The sequence below is a fragment of the Coccinella septempunctata genome, chromosome 6, assembly GCF_907165205.1.
Source record: "Coccinella septempunctata chromosome 6, icCocSept1.1, whole genome shotgun sequence".
Classification (NCBI taxonomy): domain Eukaryota; kingdom Metazoa; phylum Arthropoda; class Insecta; order Coleoptera; family Coccinellidae; genus Coccinella; species Coccinella septempunctata.
Window position 1 is genome coordinate 25,633,590 of NC_058194.1, and position 20,162 is coordinate 25,653,751.

General features: G+C 37.6%; 1 protein-coding gene across 4 annotated transcripts in view; it reads right to left on the minus strand.

The window, feature by feature from the left end:
- LOC123315509 (Kv channel-interacting protein 1) overlaps positions 1 to 20,162 on the minus strand; it is a 143,775-nt gene that overhangs the window by 94,294 nt on the left and 29,319 nt on the right. The window contains exon 1 of one of the 4 annotated variants that reach the window (XM_044901225.1): positions 1,344 to 1,502. The exons of 2 other annotated variants lie outside the window; for them this stretch is intronic. The gene's annotated coding sequence lies outside the window, so the exon portion shown is untranslated. Of the gene's footprint in view, positions 1 to 1,251; positions 1,503 to 20,162 lie in introns of those variants that run through there. One more of the 4 variants, XM_044901227.1, reaches the window with a different exon arrangement.

Here is a 20,162-nt window from a genome sequence, read left to right on the forward strand (position 1 = left end):
TTTTTGAGGTGTGCATCGATTTTGATCATTTTATTGTCTATTTGTAGCCTATTTCATCTAGTTTATCACCTGATGTCAAGTCTGCGGGAATTTCGATTGAATTTGATGGTATACAGGACAGAACTGAGAATTGCAATTTCCTCTAAATTTCCCTGTGGAGGTAATTAGTGCCTAATAGCTCTTTCCTGGAAGGAAATACGATTCTTCAAAGGGTACTGTGCAACTTCCCACAATTTTTTATTCTCATTCCTTGTTTTTGGTATGAAAAATCAAGAAAAATCCATGTTCCATCTTTCAATTATAGTTCACGAGAGCTGACAGATATTTGCTGTTATTGGCCTCCGTTTAATAGTGTTAAACATTAAAATCTGCCTATATTTTCAAGGGCGTAAAAATTATTACAAATCCAGTGATTTCATCGAGACTAGAATTGTTTTCTATCGAGAGGGTGGTTTGATCTTTCGACTTAATGTGAAACGCTGGCTCTGTTCAACTAGCAACTCATAAATAATTATTAATAATAATGGAGAGAATTCCTCCTTGATGATAGATTATTTCAAATATTCATTAACTCAGTATAGCGTACATTTATATAATTTTATATAACAAATATGTTACTTTTACTCAGGTATCAAGATAATTGAACTTTCTGCTATTATCTTTATGAATCCAATTTCAATTTAGGTATCATGAATTGATTTGAAAAGAGAAATTTTCGATAAATTCCTTCTGTTGCTAGCAGAGAGATTATCTGTTTAATGAAATAATTTCAATAGAAGCTTCACCTATTCAATCTTCTCAGAAAATGCTACACTCGAAACTAAACTCAAGTTATTAAATTTTCGTCGATTTTTGAAGAAAACGACATTATGAGTATGAAACTGTTCAGTGTACAAGCCACTCTTTTAATCATATAAATTTGGCTTCAAGAAACAAACTGTTGAAATTTTCAGATTCCATCACATAAAACCAATTCAATGAGAAGAATTAAACGATATCACAGTTCAAAATTGAATAGCTTTCAAGCGAACGTACGGTTTCGAAGTAAAAATAGAAAAAAAAAACGTTCTTTCAAAATGTTAATTTTTTTTGTATATACAGTGACAGATGGGGGTGCAGCACATAGCACCCTTGGAATATTAACATTTCCCACAGCGGAAGTCATAATCTGCGATTTCCATAACTGAAATTGTGCCGCCATGAAAAATTCATCATCCCCTTAAAAAAAAACGCTGAAACCTGTGAAATTACCTCACGTTTTCACGCCGCCACCTGTTACCTCCTCAGCAAGAATCCAACAACATGAAAAACATCCAAAACATCGATAAAAACGTCAAACTTACTGGTGAAAACGGAGTAAAGAGCGTGACCATATGTTGCGAGAGGCGAGTCCGGGAGTATATCCACTTATTTTTTACACGTATCGTGTTTATAAATTCCGACAATGCTCAAACTGCGAACCGGCCAGATTCAGTTACTTTCAGGGAGGAAGCTGTGGCGACACTGTCGACGTTTCAGTTTACACTACCCTCACTTGATGGTCTCCATGGAGACCGGAACCACGCCCACCATGAGGAGAGATTCCTGAGGCTAGCGTCCTGATCCTGAGACACTTTTCGAGAACTGTCAATGGCAGGAACGGCGTATCATCCTGATGATTGCAATAAACAGAATGTAGATTTCTTAAAGCCTCTCCAAGTAGATTGGAGGCTCGGTGTTTACCTACTCCTTCGCAATTTTAAACTGGCGAGTTTCCAATGTTCAATCGAAGTGAAATTGGAATCAGTTTTAATCAATGCGGGAGAGGGATCTGCTCTCGCGGTAATCAGTTCTGGTCCAGAGGGGTCTCAGACGTGGCTTCTGATTCGGTTTAATCCGGTCGGTAATTACCGCCTCCTTACTTGGATTATTAGATGCTTCAAACTTCCATCAAGAGACTACGTAATGCAGCTAATCCTGAAAGCTCCTCTCGCGATTCTGCAGGCATAAATGGGAGTTTCTGATACTTGCATCTTCCGCGTCCATTGATTGCTGGAATAATCTCGATGCTTGTTTTGCGAACTAATGAAACGTTCGGCGAATGACCCAGTTTCAGTTTTCAGTAATGACGAACTAACTCTGATTAATCTATTATTCACGGTTGCATATAGGAAAACTATAGAATGACTGGTTTTCCTGAGCTTTCCACAAGGCAGCAGGGAGCGCAAGGGTCGCTTTAACTTTTCCTCGAGGTTATAATAGTGATTTTGGGATAATGATAATTGATTCTTAGGACTGTACAGGGTATCTAAAATTGCTTGAATTTGGCTGTTCCTGGTACTTAGAGACTAGATGGGTGAAAATGTTGAAAGGATTTCATTAGTGATAATGAAGTGATGGCACATTTTCGAAATCGATCAAATATCGAAATTTAGTTCAATCTTCAAGTCCAATAAAGATATCGTGAAGTGGTTTCCTCTAATGGGCTTTTCACGAAAATCGAGCCCAGGACTGCTTTCAATGTTTTTACTTATCTAGTCTAGAAGTACCAGAAACAGTCAAAATTGAGCAATTTGGAATACCCTCTCTAGTTTCTCAAGAATTCTCAAATTATATACAGAGAGAACTTTATAGGAAGACGTGGATAAAAAGCAATATTTTAATGAGTTATAAATTTTCAAGGAACCTGTTCATTCGCCATTTTGCAACGTAGGCTAAAGTAATAAATTGTTCGAAAATCTAAAAAAATTCTAGAAAAATTTATCATTCTTCGTTTGGATATACAAAGTGAAAAAAGAAACCTTCGATATTTACTATTTTGTAGGAGAACGAACGAACTGGTTAATTTTGATTTTAAAGTGAGCAACTTCTCATGTAAAACTAAACTGCGGAGTATTTTACGCACGGTTGCAGGGTAGTTAAGTTTTTTAAATGGCAACACTAAGTAAAAAATGCAAAATTTTCTTATAGACTTGTTGTGCTTTGAAACTTTGCCTGATTCATATATAAGATCTTAGCAACGCTAAGTTTTATTGCAGAAAAAACACTCTAACTGTGTTCAAAAACCAACTCGGCTTTTCAAAATCGAATACTAATGAATAATTCACAAAACAACATGCGGTAGATCGCATAATGCTAGGAGCATCCATTCATATATAGGGCGAGTCATTGACTGATAGAAATATTTTAACAGTAGATTTTTGAGGTCAAAAGAAACACTATTTTCCTCACCATTTTTTCTGAATCGGTTCGGTTTTAAAGAAACAGATTGTTGAAAAACCATAAACAAATTTATTTTCAGTTCTATCTCACAAACGGTTTCATCGAATGAAATAAATTTTGGAATATAGTTTTTTCTCTTGATGAATCGTTTTCGAACACAAGATATCACAAACGTCTTCCAGTTTACTCATTATGACCATTACGTACCATAAAAATACCAAAAATTCAGAGAACCCAACTCTTGAAACTAAGTTGGACGCTACTTAATGAATATTTAAAGGTTTTGTAAAATAAAAGTATTCTTCATATTTTCTCGTATAGTGCGCCATTTTCGAGTAATTTGATGTTCAAAAATAAAAAATATCTATGATATTCAGAAAATTGGGTACTTTGGCTGAATACAACTCTGTTTAAAAGATTCACAGATGTGAAGTATCACAGATTTAGCTAGTTATTCTGAAGGTCTTTTGACCTCAAGAATCTACTGTTAAAATATTTGTATGAGTCAAAAAAGGAGTAGAATCTTCTTTTTGAATTGATTCACCCTCCTAAGCTTGACAATGTATATTAATCAGATAATTTCATGGTAGCCAATGTCCTATGCCATCCTACGTAACATGAGAATGATTAACATCGTTTCGCTGTCCGCCGTTCGCCAAATTGAGCATTCAATCAAAAACAGCCACGACGAGCGATACATAAAACGCACAAAAAGTATGTTTTATCGCACGAATTTAATATAATGGCAATTAAAATATGGCCTCGCGCCCCGATTTCAAATTACTTCCCGCCATCCGTATACGGGAGACGGAAAGATAAGTAATTGGCCTGTTTCGCCATATTTTAATTCCCGCTGAAACTGCAGGATATCCCTTGCCCTCCTCCTGTTACCCCCAGGTTCAAATTTACGATGCACCACTAACTAAGGGATCGCCCTGATAAAAAATCCTCCCCGGGGCATCTTGGACCCCATGAATCTGTTCTTATCTCATTTCGGAGTATGTCACGACCTTTTCTGGATGACGTGTCAGACTGCCAAAAAACAGAGTGGAACAGACACTTATAGGGAGGTAGTTTTCTGGTTTGAAACTGTTCCTTTTCCAGTACATATATCACTATCTTGTCCTGAGTAATAAAATACTAATTAAATTATCCTGCCTCTTTGGTTCCTTCATTAAGGTACCTTAAACACTCTCTTGGTCGGTTTATTTCTTTTAGCACATCATCGTTTTTGTGTTTATCCTGTTTGTATATCAATGAAAGAGTGTTGTACGAGGATGTATGGATATCTAGTTAGCCTAGACCAGTTCCATGCATAAAAAAAATATTGCGTTACCATAGCAACGAACAGCAGGTCAAAAAAGTAAACCAGAGTTACGCAATAAATTGAAAGAAAGAAGATGTCCACCGAAATTGTGAAAATCTAAAAATTGGAGTATCGAGCCATCATCAAGTACCTGTATTCAAAAGGGTTAAGAGGTAAGCAGATTAACGAAGATATACTTAATACCCTTAGTGATCAATGTCCTCTGTATGCGAACATGAAAAATTGGATTGCAAGCTTCAAAAGGACTAAATTTTTCATTGAAGATGATGACCGACCGGGAAAGCCAGTTTCTGTGTCAGTCCCCGAAAATATCGATGCAGTTCATGATGGAACTGGGCTAAAACGGATATCTGAAGCAATAAACATTTCATACGTTCAACATATATGTAGTTCACGTCAATTTGGACATGAGAAAAATTGCTGCACAAATGTTTGAATGTTGACCAAAAGCGTGCGAAGATAGAAGCATGGCGTTCGATCTGTGCTCGATTTGAAAACGATGCAGACTTCTTGAACTGAATTGTTACTTTGGATGAGACTTGGGTACTTTTCTACTATCCAGAAACAAAGCAACAATCGATAGAATGAAGACACTCTGGTTCTCCAAGAACTAAGAAGTTTCGTGTCAAAAAATCAGCTGGGAAAGTTCTTACTTCAATTTTTTTGGATAAGGGTAGAACAATAACCGAAGATTACAATTCAAAATTAGTGACCACTCTATGGAAAAAAATTCAAGAGACAACACGTGGAAAGCTATCCAAAGGTGTTTTGTTTTTGCAGGACAACGCCCCTGTACACTAATCTTATGTTGCCATGCAAAAAATTCGTAATTTAGGGTTTGAATTACTAGAATACCCCCCTTATTCACCAGATTTGGCTCCACTCGACTATCATCCCTTTCCTCAACTGAAAAAAAGTTTAAAAGGTCTTAAATTTTCTTCCAACGAGGAGATAATAAGAGCTGTGAAGGTCTGGTTTGTAGAGCAAAAGAAACATTTTTTTTGAAAGGTCTAGAGACGTTGGAAGTTCGCTGTAATAAATGTATCCAATTAGGAGGAGAATATGTTGAGTAACAAAATATTTTGACATTGAAATTTAGTTTGGTTTTAATGGGCTAAGAATTTTTCAATATATCTTCGTATATAAGAATCTAGTACTCTCCTCTATATGCTGTCAATCTTTCCTCATAATCATGAAAGTTTTTGACGACATGCAGACAGGAATTGAATTCTGAAAAAAGTACCACCCACTGGTGGAACTTTCATGATATTAAAGATCATTAAGACATTAAACTATCTTCTCAATTTCCTCATAATGTTTCCCATCTTATCCAAAACACCCTATATAATAGATCTGAGATAACAATGCAGTACCCATATGAAACTTTGGAGCACAGAGTAGATAATACACAGAAAGCACGTGTAATCATTATAGTTATGTACAAAGCAACACTAACTCTCTGGATTCCGTCTAACAATACAGTCATAATGTGGTCATCAGTTGGGACAATTTCCAAATCACTTATGTTAGTATGTGTAGTGAATTAGAGACTTGTTAATCCATCCAGTACATGCAACTACATCTGCTCTCACGGGTGCCCACTTGTATCGGCTATATTCGAGTTCGACAACAAATCCGCCAATTTAATTACCCATTATGCGTGGGTCGGCCAAATGTGCACATTAATATGGCTCTGTAATTTTACGAGAACAGGTCAGCGAATTGACAACCGGCTCATTTCGAATTTCACAGCTGGGCTGCGCATATTTGCTCAAATTTTAATTTATATGCAGAAAGAAGACAAACAATTTCCAATTTTCTACGTTTCGAATTTGATAACAAAAATATCAGAGACGTTTATTATTCCCTGTGGCTGCATAGGGTGGAATTGCGGAATCTGTCCCAAAGATTATTATACACTGTAAAAATTGCCATTTAACACGTATATAAGGTTGAAATGGTGACTCACAGTGGAGCGCATTAAGCAAAATGCTTTTTGTTTGTGTTTTTACATATAATACATCTTTCCAAGTCTTTCTGTATGAATGAAGTGTAGAATCATCATTCTACATAATGGTTTTCCAACAACAGAAAACAGGTGACACAAGTCAAGGTTCTCTCTAACAAAAGTGGAGCTACAGAGTGATTTCAAAATTCCGTCGACTACGTATAGGTGGGACTATCTCTCAAGAGCACCGCTTCCGGCGCTTCCCTAGCCGACGGAATTTTGAAATGAAGGTGTCTAATAGTGGAGCAAAGTAATGAGTACTCGATTGTTTTTCCATGGATAAATTCTTCAAAGGTCGATTATTCTTTTTCGGAATCATCTCTGATAATGCAAGGTTCGTGGAAGTTGAATGATTGAGGAATGAGATCAGCCTCAACTGAAATAAATCTGTTCTGATTAGTTACGTGGAAAAAGTATCATAGTTTAGTGCTTCGTGGCTTTGACTGGGGTTGCTTGATCGTTGATCCCATATAGAAACTTTATGGATGACGTTGGAATTGCTTCTTGATGAGCATTGCGAACTGACATATGCGACGATGGAGGTTATCTAGTGAAATTCCTTCGTGAATGGACCTGAATCGTTTCGAGAATGTTGAATTTCAAGTGGGTACCGAATAAGATATCATTCCGAGGAGAATTCGCTAAATAATCCCTCAAAAAATGATTCCATAATGATAATATAATTAAGTCGAGAAGACAAAGGCCTTTCTGACGATGTTTCTTGGAATCGTGAACCAGATTTCCTTGTGATCATCTATTCAGCTTGTATAATATATAGAATAAACTGGGCTGAATTTCAGTTACAAAGAAAACAGCCAGCAGACTGCCTCTGGCTCAGTGAATATCATAATTAATCAAGAACCGCCACATTTCCGCCTAGTAAAACAAAGAAACCGTCGTTATTTTTCACGTTATCGTGCGCAAATTTGAATGGAGGTCTCTCTTAGCGCTGGTATTCACAGCGCTAGAAATGGATAATTTAATGAGATATCTTGCTACATCTAGCTGTGAACAGGCAGTTCCCAAATAGTTTATTAAATAAATAACTTATAGGTTATTATTTATTGAATCAGTATAGAAATTATTGAAATAATAAATTAAACTACACTATTGAGTCCATTTCTACAATGAAAAAATAATATTAATTCTGATATTCAGAAATACCACCGGCTGATATGAATATCAACAAGTGTTACCATCTGAAATGAGCTAGCCAATTTGCCATCGTCTGGGCTACTAAATGGAGAACGTTCCACCGAAGAAGAGCAGATGCTGACCCTGATTTCGGTCTCATTTGACCTCGTCAGAGCAACACAGCTTCTTCTCCGATGGAGAAGAGTTTTTTTTTTGTTGGTGTAGCAGGGGGAAAGTCTGCAAGTCAGACGAACCACCCTCTCCTGAGGGGAACAAGTGTGGGGATTCTCACTCTCCTGAGCTCGAGACCCACTGAAAACCCTTAACTGCTTCTTGAATATTGGTTCCGGGCATTTGCCTATAAACCGTTCATCTCTTAGTCGGTTTTCTTCTCGCACACTATCGTGCTGGGATTTATGTGTTTATCCTCTAATGGATAACACTTCATTGGATTTTTCAATATGTTTCTGTTCTTATTTTATTCTCTTTTAAATTGATCTCTTGGTCTCCTTCGGTCAGTTCGCATTCTGCTTTTGTCTTCCTCTGGGTCGTAGTCCACTAGTCTCCTGAGTTCTTAATTCGGATGGTTTTTCGCTGTTTCGAATAATTTCTCTGCTTTTCTGTTCATGAATTCCGTTATGGTTTACCATTTTAGGTCCCAATAAATCTGTCTATTCCTGACAAACCAAGGTTTATCTGTTGCACATCGTAGCAGCTTGTTTTCAGTGGCCTGAATTCTATTGATATGACTCTTTGCCGCTAAATCCCAGGCGACTGATCCATAAGTCAGTTGAGGCCTAGCCACGGCTTTGATTATCTTCAGTTTTGTCTCTTTCGACAAGTGGCTCCTTCTTCCTATCAGAGGGTAGAGTCTATTCATAGCTGCTTTCGTTTTGTCGATTGCTTGTTTTATATGACTTTTCCAAGTAAGTCCTTTGTCAAGCGTTATTCCTAAATATTTGGCTTCATTTTTCCAGTCGATTTCTTCGCCGTCAACTTCCAGTTTCGTTGTGGGTTGCAGTCTTCTCTTCTGAAGTAATATTGCTTGGCTCTTTTGTCCATTGAGCTTGATTTTTCACTTTATGCACCAGTCATTTGTTTCGTCAATCGTTTCTTGTAGAACTCGTTCTATTACTTTTGGGTTGCGGTGTCGAGTTGATATGCCTGTGTCGTCAGCATATAACGTTAGCATGGTTCTTGGATTCTTCGGAATATCATAAATGTATATGTTGTACAGAAGTGGCCCAAGCACTGACCCTTGGGGTACTCCAACCTTTATATCTCTTGTTGTGGAGCATTCTCCTTCCAATTTCACGTAAAATCTTCTATTTTTGAGATAATTCCGGATAATGGAGAAGAGTTTGGAATTGACGGACTCTTATTTCACACTGGCAGACGCTACTGAGTATTATCGAGTAGTACTCGGGTGCCATCCAGTATGAAACGAGAGAGGGTGGTATGCATCTGAATTAATTCTTATTATTGTATTCAATGCCTCCCTGTTTAGGCGTGATCCTTTTTCAATATGTATAACATTCATAAACAACAAAGCTTCAGCAGTCAGTTCCTCACTCATGAAGTTTAGTAAGAAAAAGATAAAATGGTTGAAAAGTCCCCCCTATGCTCAATATCTGCTGACTCTGAACACTCTCTCATTTTAATGAGTCTTTTTCCAATGAGCTCCTTACTCAGTTGTGCTGAGCATTCGGACAAGAAAAAAATAATATCAAAACGAAATAAACAACGCTAAAATTCTCGATTCACGCAATACTCATTTCAAATTCAGAATTAAATGACAATATGAACTTGCCAAGATCCCTTGAGATGGTTTGCGCGGCACACTGTGATGAAAATTTTCTTTTGTGAAACTCCCTCACTCTTCTCCCAAATATTGTATATTTTATGTTCGATGCCGGGAAAGTTGAAAAGTTCTCCGGGCAGTAATTAGAGGAAAACCCCTAGTTTATGCGAGATTCACAATGAGGAAATGAAAAACTAGATTATCTCTTCATCTCTTGTCGAGTAATAATTGGAGTATGGCATGACGATATTCATGTTGTCGTTTTATTGGATTCCCCCGATGAAATAGCGCCTTCGTCGCCTGCTTTTTTAACGATGTCGGGGGCTTAATTCGCTCCTAAATTTCCACACGTTCGACTTCACGGTCCAGAGCTTCCTACCAGTGAAAAAGGATTAAGTGAAAATGCGAAAATTGGGGACCAATAGAAATTTAATTAAGTCGTTCTTTTCCATCGATTACGGAATTCTGAAAGTTCAGCTTTTTAAATAGGTGAGTAAATTTTGTAATTGCGTTCTTTTAATGGATCTTCGTCTGGAACGAGGGGAAGAATTCATAAATTGGAACTGGGAGAGTTTTATTGACGCTCTTGATTGAATGTGAATTTCATTGGAAGGCGAGTTATTGACACTGTCGATGATTTCAACACAGTACGAGGATGTATTGATATGAAGTTATCCTAGACCAGTTCCATGCATAAAAAAAATATTGCGTTACCATAGCAACGAACAATACCTCATTAGAAGTGTCAGTGTGAACTTTGAGGTCAAAAAAGTAAACCAGAGTTACGCAATAAATTAAAAGAAAGAAGATGTCAACCGAAATTGTGAAAATCGAAAAATTTGAGTGTCGAGCCATCATCAAGTACCTGTATTTAAAAGGGTTAAGAAGTAAGCAGATTTACCAAGATATGCTTAATACCCTTGGTGATCAATGTCCTTCGTATGCGACCGTGAAAAACTGGACTGCATGCTTCAAAAGAGGTAAATTTTCCATTGAAGATGAAGATGTCCCCGAAAATATCGATGCAGTTCATGACATGATTTTATCAGACCGTCGAATTGGGCTAAAACGAATATCTGAAGCAATGAATATTTCATACGAACGCGTTCATCATATAGTTCACGTCAATTTGGACATGAGAGAAATTGCTGCAAAATGGATCCCCAAATGTTTGAATGTTGACCAAAAGCGTGGAAGGGTAGAAGCATCGCGTTCGATCTGTGCTCGATTTGAAAACGATGTAGACTTCTTAAACCGAATTGTTGCTATGGATGAGACTTGGGTACATTTCTACGATCCAGAAATAAAGCAACAATCGATGGAATGGCGACACTCTGGTTCTCCAAGACCTAAGAAGTTTTGTGTCCAAAAATCTGCTGGAAAAGTTCTTGCTTCAGTTTTTTGGGATTGCCATGGAGTAATCATGATTGATTTTTTGGATGGGGGTAGAACAATAACCGGAGATTACTATTCGACATTACTGACCACTCTACGGGAAAAAAATAAAAGGAAAAGACGCGGAAAACTATCCAATGGTGTTTTGTTTTTGCAGGACAACGCCCCTGCACACAAATCTCATGTTGCCATGCAAAAAATTCGTGATTTAGGGTTTGAATTACTAGAACACCCGCCTTATTTACCAGATTTAGTTCCATCCGACTATCATCTCTTTTCTCAACTGAAAAAAAGTTTAAAAGGTCGTCAATTTTGTTCTAATGAGGAGGTAATTAAAGCTGTGGAGGTCTGGTTTGCAGAGCAAGAAGAAACTTTTTTTTTGAAAGGTTTTGCAGGTTCGCTGTAACAAATGTATCCAATTAAGAGGAGAATATGTTGAGTAATAAAATATTTTGGCATTGAAATTTTGTTTGGTTCTATAGTAGGCTAAGAATTTTTCAGTACATCCTCGTATCTGTGAAATTTGAAAAATTTTGTACTTTGGCTAGATTCAACTCTGTTTAAATGATTCACAGATGTGTAGAATCACAGATTAAGCTAGTTATTCTGAAGGTAATTTTGTTTTTCTAGGGGAGGCACAGCTTATTAGGAAATCTCAAAATGGTTATATATTTTTATAAGGGCCAAATCGGAAAAAATTTTATGGGAAAAAAATCTACTCTACAAATATTCGTACCCTGTATATTTTCACAGAATATCCTGATGTGAAAAGGACACTTTTTCTTCAACCATTTTTTTCCAATTTGGCTTAAAAATTCGGGCTGTTGAAAACCCATTGAAAATTTGGATTTTGAGTACCTAATATCTCACAAACAATTTCATCGAATGGAATTATTTTTGGATTCATTGATGTGCTGAATCTTCTCCGAACACAAAATTGCGCCCACATCTTCTAGCCCACACCCTGTACTGAATATCATTGATATTTCTTCTGATTTGAAGGTGTAAAACACGATCTATTCTTTTCGATTGGTACAAACTCCTTCAGAGTTAATTGTAAGGCAACAAAATAATTTCAGTTGGCAAATAGTGATCCCTTCAACAGGTATTTCACTTCTTATGGAACTCCCTGATATAAAACATCCGGCATCCAAGTCAGACGTAATCAATCTCATTTCTGTTTGCCAAACCGAATCGATCTGATTGAAAATGCGAAATGGGCGCAAAGTCAATGCTTTCAACTGTATTCGGTTTCTCCCGAATAAACTCCCACATTCGCGTGATTGTTCATTTTCACCTCCACCTCCTCCCTTCCGAAGTGCTCGCCACGATACGGAAATGAGAAAATATTATTGTGCTCCATCGGAATCAATAAGGGACCGTCATCAAACATTCCTTTCTCGATATTAAAGCTGTTGTTGACACAAACCCGATGGAAATGGGGTTAGATTTGCGATAAGTTTTTTTTTATACATTGAACTCGAACGTCCTCAAACGTACAAAGGAAATCAGTCATGACAATGAACACTTTAAATTCAACAAGAACAAACAATTAATATGCGTTTCCGAAATGCTGGTCAGGTTGATTTTTCTGCTTCATTTGGGTCTGTTGTGGTATATACAGGCTGAGTCTTTGACTCGTACAAATATTTCAAAAGTAGATTCTTGAGGTCAAATTAAAAACTTTTTTCCTATACTATTTTTTCCGATTCGGCCCTGATAAAAAGATATAGCCTTTTTAAGTTTTCATAATGAGCTATGCCACCCCTAGAGAAACAAAATTCCCTTCAGAATAACAAGCTAAATCTATGACACTAGACACTACACATCTGTGGATCTTTTAAAAACAGTTACATTCAGCCAAAGTACCAATATTTCCGAATATTAATGATATTCTTTATTTTTGAACATTACTCGAAAACGGCGCATTATACGAGAAAATATGAGGAATACTGTTATTTTACAAAACATTCATTGGATAGCTTAGTTTCAAGTGTTGGGTTCTTTGAAGTTTTGGTACGTTATGGTCATAATGAGAAAACTGGAAGACGTGGGTGATATATTGTGTTCGAAAAGATTAATCAAATAAAAATGAAAAACAATATTCCGAAATTCATTTTAAACCGAGCCGATTGGAAAAAAATCTTTTTACCTCAAGAAAGTACTATTCAAATATTTGCACGAGTCAAAGAGTCATACTGAATATTCTTTTGAAATGAGTTCAAACTTTTACAATCTGAAAACAATGGAGCGGGTGTAAAGAAATGGCAACAAGAGACAGATGCTTGAACCAAAGAGTAACAACTCTTTGCTTGAACCTCTTTCTCGTTCTAGATCTCAGTGTAACCAGAGGAAAAATGTCAACGGCGTACCAACATATCTTCGTATGATATAACAAAACATAGATAAAAACGTTAGAAAAAACTCTCTGTCTGCCCATATAAGTGTAATTATAAAGAGTTTGTGTCCTTCTTAGAACAAAATCCAAAAACTTCTTCACCTATTTTTCTACCATGATGGTTGACGAATTGAGAATAATCTGAAAACACAAAAAAGACAGAAAAAACGAGAGGGGTATTGAATTTTATATTTCTCATTAAATAATTTCGAAATGTGTAACCCATCTCAAAGAAGAATCGGTCACCGAATGTCACCCTGAAGTTTATATTTTGTACAACTTTTACCAAGTGGTCTATAGTCTCTTCTTCTGCAAGACACACACACACACACACACATCTCGGAATATCAACAGCATTCCATCCAATGATCATGCTATTACACCGACATTGGCCAGTCCTAAATCGATTTAGCAAACACCAAATTTTTCTAGCAAGATCAAATCCACTATCGAGGACCTTTTTTTAAAGGATCAAAAATCAAACCTTTATTAAAGAGATTACATGAATTTCTGATTGCCAAAATTCTCTGTGACTATTATTTGAATAAAGACAATTATTACTCCATAAAGGCTTGCGAGATTTCAACCTGGCACTTCTAGAATCTGGTATATATGATAAAATTGGGGATGAATTTGGGAAGGAATTGGATCCTCGATCAATTGACAACTTATCAATGTCGGATTTTACAAGGCATTGCTGATTTACTGCGTGGAAAACGATTTTCATAGCCTGAAGAGCGATTATGGGCTTCAAAAATCATGTTTTGAAGCCATTAATTATAATAATAATCTCTCTGAAGAGTGGTTGAATTGAATGCAAAAGTATGTGTACCTATCTAAATGGATGAAATTTTTAAAAGAGACAAAAATATTTTTGACAAAATTCGATAGTTTGTTTTTTCTATTCTCAATACTGATGAATAGCAATGAATAGCAACTCACGAACTCAGAGAGGAATCATGCTGATTTACTATCTAGTATATTAATCTTTTGCCTTGGCCCTTCGAATTACCATCATGGATAAAACAGCACGTGGTTGAGAATGCAATAACTGAGGATGAGGGAACGAGGGATGGTACTAAGTTCTCAATAGGCATAAACCGTTCTATTATTTGAATTTTCACCAACCACTCTACCTCTAAGATAGTTACAATTTCTGTCAAGTTTGGTCAAACAATAATCCATGGGTCAGCTATTATGAATGTCCAGTACTTAGTTTCATATGCTGAAATTAAGTTAGGGAACCTTATTCTTCAAAATGAAACACGTATAAATAAAAGAGTATTCTTCTCGTCCTATTGCCTTGTTCATTCACCCACGCTAAATATTTCCATCTATCGGAAATCTCATATATCGTATTCCGCAATGGACCCCTTCCTTCGTCCATCCATATTCGAGTTCAAGTTGGCGTGAATATCTCGCATATGAAGGGGTGAACTTCTCGGCCCGATATATATCTAGGCAGTCATTCAAAGAAAATTGGCAGAATCCCAGAGTTGACCCCTGAGAACTTCTGGAAGAAACAAAGATGTAACCAATTCTCTGGACCATCTGGCGAAACCCTATAAGATCTAGCATGCAAAACAAATCCTTGTTCACGCTTAAAGGCATCACATCAAAGAATAGGTATACTTTGAAGTTCGTGGATGTATAAAATAGAATGACCCGAAATTAATCCAACAAACAAAATTTGGTCACAGATTCTTGAGAGAAAATCCCTATTTTTGATTTTTGTCAAGAGGCCCACTCTTTCAGAGTTGATCCCTGAATTTTTCCTCTCAAAAGTCTCTCTCTTAATCTCAGAATCGAATTAAAATCAATGAATTTAGTTTAGAGGAGTTTTATGATATGATACATTTCATAGAGCTAGCTATTTTGGCGATGGACCTCAGTAAGACAAATTTTATTGGGCCATTATGATTCTGGAACCCCTAAACATCAACCACGTATTCGAATTACTTGCAAGCTGTTCAATCCCAATAATTTTTTATGGAACGCACGATTCTTGGGAAAAATCTAAAAATGTGATTAACAAATAGAAAATCTTGCGTTTTATGGAAAAGCAAGTGTTTCAGGAGAAAGAAAAAACTGAAAGAGAAATGCTTTGGTAGAATCTTCCGAAGATGGGTCATTCCAAAAAGTTCGACACTGCGAGAAGTATCTGGATTTAGGCTGCTACATCTCCTTGCTGTATTCCTCATAGGGCATTGTCGCTTCAGGAAGCACCTCAAGAGAATGAGTCTAGCAGCCACTGAGTGCAGATTCTGTAAAAAGCAGGATTAAATTCCAGATCACCTGGTGCTGGTAGGCCTGGCCTTTGCAAGTCAACGAAAAAAGAACTTTGAACGAGAAATTTGTAGGAGCGAGGTAGTAAAATGTCCTTGAAGCCATTCCAGATGCTGCAGTCCATTGGAACTTTGAAACTAGATGGCCAGCTATACACGACACACGACACTGCGATGGATGTACGTCATGATTGTAAGACCTATAATCACATATGGGGCAGTAGCCTGGTTTGCTAAGGCAGGTCAGGTAAGTACGAGGAGAATGCTCGACAGAGTACAAAGGCTTGCCTGTGTGTGCATCACAGGAGCTATGAGGACGTGTCCAACTAGGGCGCTTGAGATCATCACAGACCTCACACCTCTACATCTAGTGATTGATAGGGTAGCTCATGAGGCCATCCTCAGATTATCTAAGGAAGGAACAGGTAACGAGAGAATCAAGAGTCAGAGAGTTTGGACCTCCCTGAACGACTACATCTCATCTGCAAACCTTCCCAGTGACTTTATGATCAAGAAAGTAAGCATTGAGAAAAATTTCAGTACAATGCTAAGTAAAAGAAGAGATTGGGAACGGGAGTACACCGACTACAATCTTAAAGAAAATACATTAAAATGGTATACAGATGGTTCTAAAACCGCTACAGGAGCTGGCGCTGGGATTTACGGGGCAAGTACCAAGTGTGCACTATCGTTAGGCTCCTGTACAAGCGTCCTTCAAACGGAAATACTAGCAATCGAAAGATGCCTAGATGTAAATCTAGAAAGAAACTATCAGAAGTGTGATATAGCTCTTCATACAGATAGTCAAGCTGCCGTAAAGGCACTGAGCTCCTATGTCATTGATTCAAAGCTGATTTGGGAGTGCCGGAATAAACTCAATGATGTAGGCAAGAAAAATAAGGTCTCTTTAATCTGGGTTTCCGGTCACTCGGGAATCGTAGGAAACGAGAAGGCCAATACACTTGCCAGAGAGAGCGCACAAACGCCACTCACTGGCCCAGAACTCTTCTGTGGTATAGGAAAATGCACCTACAAGAAGGAGTTTATGGAGAAGGAGAAAGCCGAAAGGGAAAAACTCTGGCGGAATCTCCCAGGAATGGATCACTCCAAAAAGTTCCTTCGGAACTTTGAAACTGCTAGATCCAAAAAATATCTGGATCTCAGTGAGAACCAACTACACCTACTCACTGGTTTGTCGGACACTGACGAGTGTAGATTCTGTGAGGAGGAGGAAGAAACTCCTATTCACCTGGTTACGGAATGCTTTGCCATTGCAAGCCAAAGGAAAGAGTGCTTTGAACAAGAAACTTGTAGGAGTGGGGAATTATCCTCGTTGAAGCCGTCCCAGATATTGGATTCCATCAGATCTCTGGATCTGGAAGGCGAGCTGTAAAGGGCGCAATGAAAACAGCTCTGTTAGGGGGCACAATAGACCTTAAGGTCGCAGTGAACTGTAACCCCTTCTCACTATAACTATAACTATATAAGAAAACAGGTCTGATTGTTGGCACAATAGATCTTGAGGTCGCAAGGAGGTAACCCTCCTTGAAATCTTTAAACCACCACATAATCTAGCATATTCAACACAGTGAAAACAAGAATTCTGAATGGAACTCAAAGCTACATGAACTGAATATTGGACTTATACCTAAACAAACTTATTTGCACTACCAATATAATTTTCACAGACTCTGGATGGGCGAATTCTCGTCATCTCATTTTTATTCTAAATATACTTATACTTCGAAACATGTTGCATAAGGTGGATTTTTCCTTTGCTCATTTCTTAACAAATAATTCATCGATAAACTCGAGACTCTGAAAGTTCAAGAGCCTCCAAAGCAGATTCGATGAGCAGGATCTGGGTCCGAAAGAATACAAATTAATTAAGGAATCTTGTCGCTCACTCTCCAACAGTCCCCCCCCTATACCTCCACCTCTCGATAAACTCCCAACCAACGCCTATTCGTCTTTGATACCGAGACTAAAGAAAAAAGCCGAATCATCGGAATTGATGAGAATTAATTATCGCCCCCCCACTGACGATGATTTCGGGAGTTATATAGGAGCTGACGAGTCAATTTATGCTGGCGAACAGCCGTACTGGCAGCTCCTAGCCTTTCAGCGTGCTGCTAACTCCACTTAGAAGGAATTCAATCAATATTGAAATGTGCCGGCGCCACATGCTCAAGAGGATCTCCACGGACCACTAGGGTATCAACGGGGAATTGCTATATCCTGGAGCGGATTTCCTTGTATGGCTTTTACTTTGTCGCAGATACAGAGGGGCAATTCAAGAGAGGTCCTTTCGAATTACAGTTATATTTCGAATTAGAGTTTTTATAGAAAGTGGCTTGTTATTTGTAATAAACACAATTTGAGGTTAGAAGAATCGAACTGTTGTTTTACTGATGACAATTAAGGACTTACTTGGAACTAAGGACTTTGAAAAGTCATATCAAACAAGCAATCGACAAAACGAAAGCAGCGATGAATAGATTCTACCCTCTAATTAGGAAGAAGAAGCCACATGTCAACTTACTTATGGATCAGTTGCCTGGGGTTTCGCGGCAAAGAGCCATATCAAAAGGATTCAGGCCACTGAAAACAAGCTGCTACGATGTGCAATAGATGCACCTTGGTTTGTCAGGAATAGACAAATTTTAGGGACCTAAAATGGAAAACCATAACGGAATTCATGAACAGAAAAGCAGAGAAATTATTCGAAACAGCGAAAAACCATCCGAATCAAGAACTCAGGAGACTAGTGGACTACGACCCAGAGGAAGACAAAAGGAGAATGCGAATTTAATGAAGGAGACCAAGAGATCAATTAAAAAGAGATTAAAATAAGAACATAAACTTATTGAAAAATCCAATAAAGTGTTATCTAATAGAGGATAAACACATAAGTCCCAGCACGATAGTGTGCGAGAAGAAAACCAACTAAGAGATGAACGGTTTATAGGCAAATGCCCGGAACCAATATTCAAGAAGCAGTTAAGGGTTTTTAGTGGGTCTCGAGCTCAGGAGAGTGAGAATCCCCATACTTGTTCCCCCTCAGGAGAGGGTGGTTCGTCTGACTCACAGATTTTCCCCCTGCTAGACCAAAAAAAAAAACTGATGACAATAAATAATTCAGACCATGGTTTAATGAAAAATGAAAAATACAATCTTTCATTTCTAAATCCAACTAAAAAATTCTGGGATTTCATTAGAACAGCCCGAATGGTATTTTTCTCAATTTTTTCCCAACCCTCAAAATTAAAACACCCCCGTCACAACATTTTCGCTTGCAAAACCATCGAGGGTCATCCTACGTCGCTCAAATCGCCTCCAACCCTCTAATCAGTGTAGAATCTTCCCGGTTAGGCCTCAATTTCGCACAGTGGAAAGCAATTAACGCTGGAGTTTAGGCGGCCCGTACATAAATTGCCAGTGGCGTATTATTGCATTACAAAAGTGAGAAAAGACTTCCAAAATAAATAAAAAGGGCGAAGGTCATAATCGAGTTATCCCAAATTGGAACGGTCGAAGTTCTCCTTCTTCTCTCCACTTCATCCGCGCCCTTTGTTTGAGGCTGGGTGCGATAATTGGGAATAAAGTTAACTCTGATAAGGTTAAGTGCGTTAAAATGGGTGTCTCGCAAATATCTTACATTCAATTAGGTACGCGGAGTGTCTGTGTAGTTTTTCGAGTCGTACGCAGTCAATTAATTCACTAGTAGGCCAGGAGATTCACTTTTTTGATAGATCTGGTCAGATTCGCCTAAAAAATATTGAAATAAAATGGTATTCATTACCTACCCTAAGAGATACACTTCCCTGTATGAGCTAAAGCCCAGCGACGGCTTTTATTATTTTCAATTCTGTCTAATAATGACATATTGTAGATCCCTCTAAGTATAAATTGGTATAAATTGGCTGCTTTGGTTATGTCAATTGCTTGATATATGGGTCTTCTCAGTATGGGGTGTCCGAGAGAGTTGAACCCCTTTTCACTCTGAAGCCACTTAAGTAGTATCTGTAAATGGTATGCCCAAATAGGTAACGATAGATAATAGTAGAGTGATGGTAAAAATGAACATTTTGAGGACAGCAATTTTTTTTTAGGAAACGAAGATTGACTCATGTCTCCCTAACCCATGGAAGAGTTGAACAGGGGGCGAGAGAGACTTGACCATAAGTTTGTTTATCAGGGAAAACATTGAAAGAAAACAATTTCCAGTGACCAACGATTGTCTATGTCAAGGTTCTCATCATCAGATGTATCAGCGTAAGAAATACGTATTTTCTATTTCAAAGTGACTCTCACTTATTTCCGAAATGTTTTTTACTTTTTTGGACCTTTGTATATTTTTTTATATTTATTTCTATTATTAAATTTTATTTTTTTGAAGCAAACTATTATCTAAGCTCAGTGCGGGAAACTTTGACCACTGATTATGTCTCCCGACCATAGCAATGGTCAAGTCTACGGCACTTTCTTTTAGTCTATTCAAAAGATGTTTTCTTGAAATTTTTAAAACTATTATTAAAGGCTCAACGTTTGTAACACATTATAAATCAATGATAGCAATAAAACCTAATAACACCACGCACCTATTAAACTTT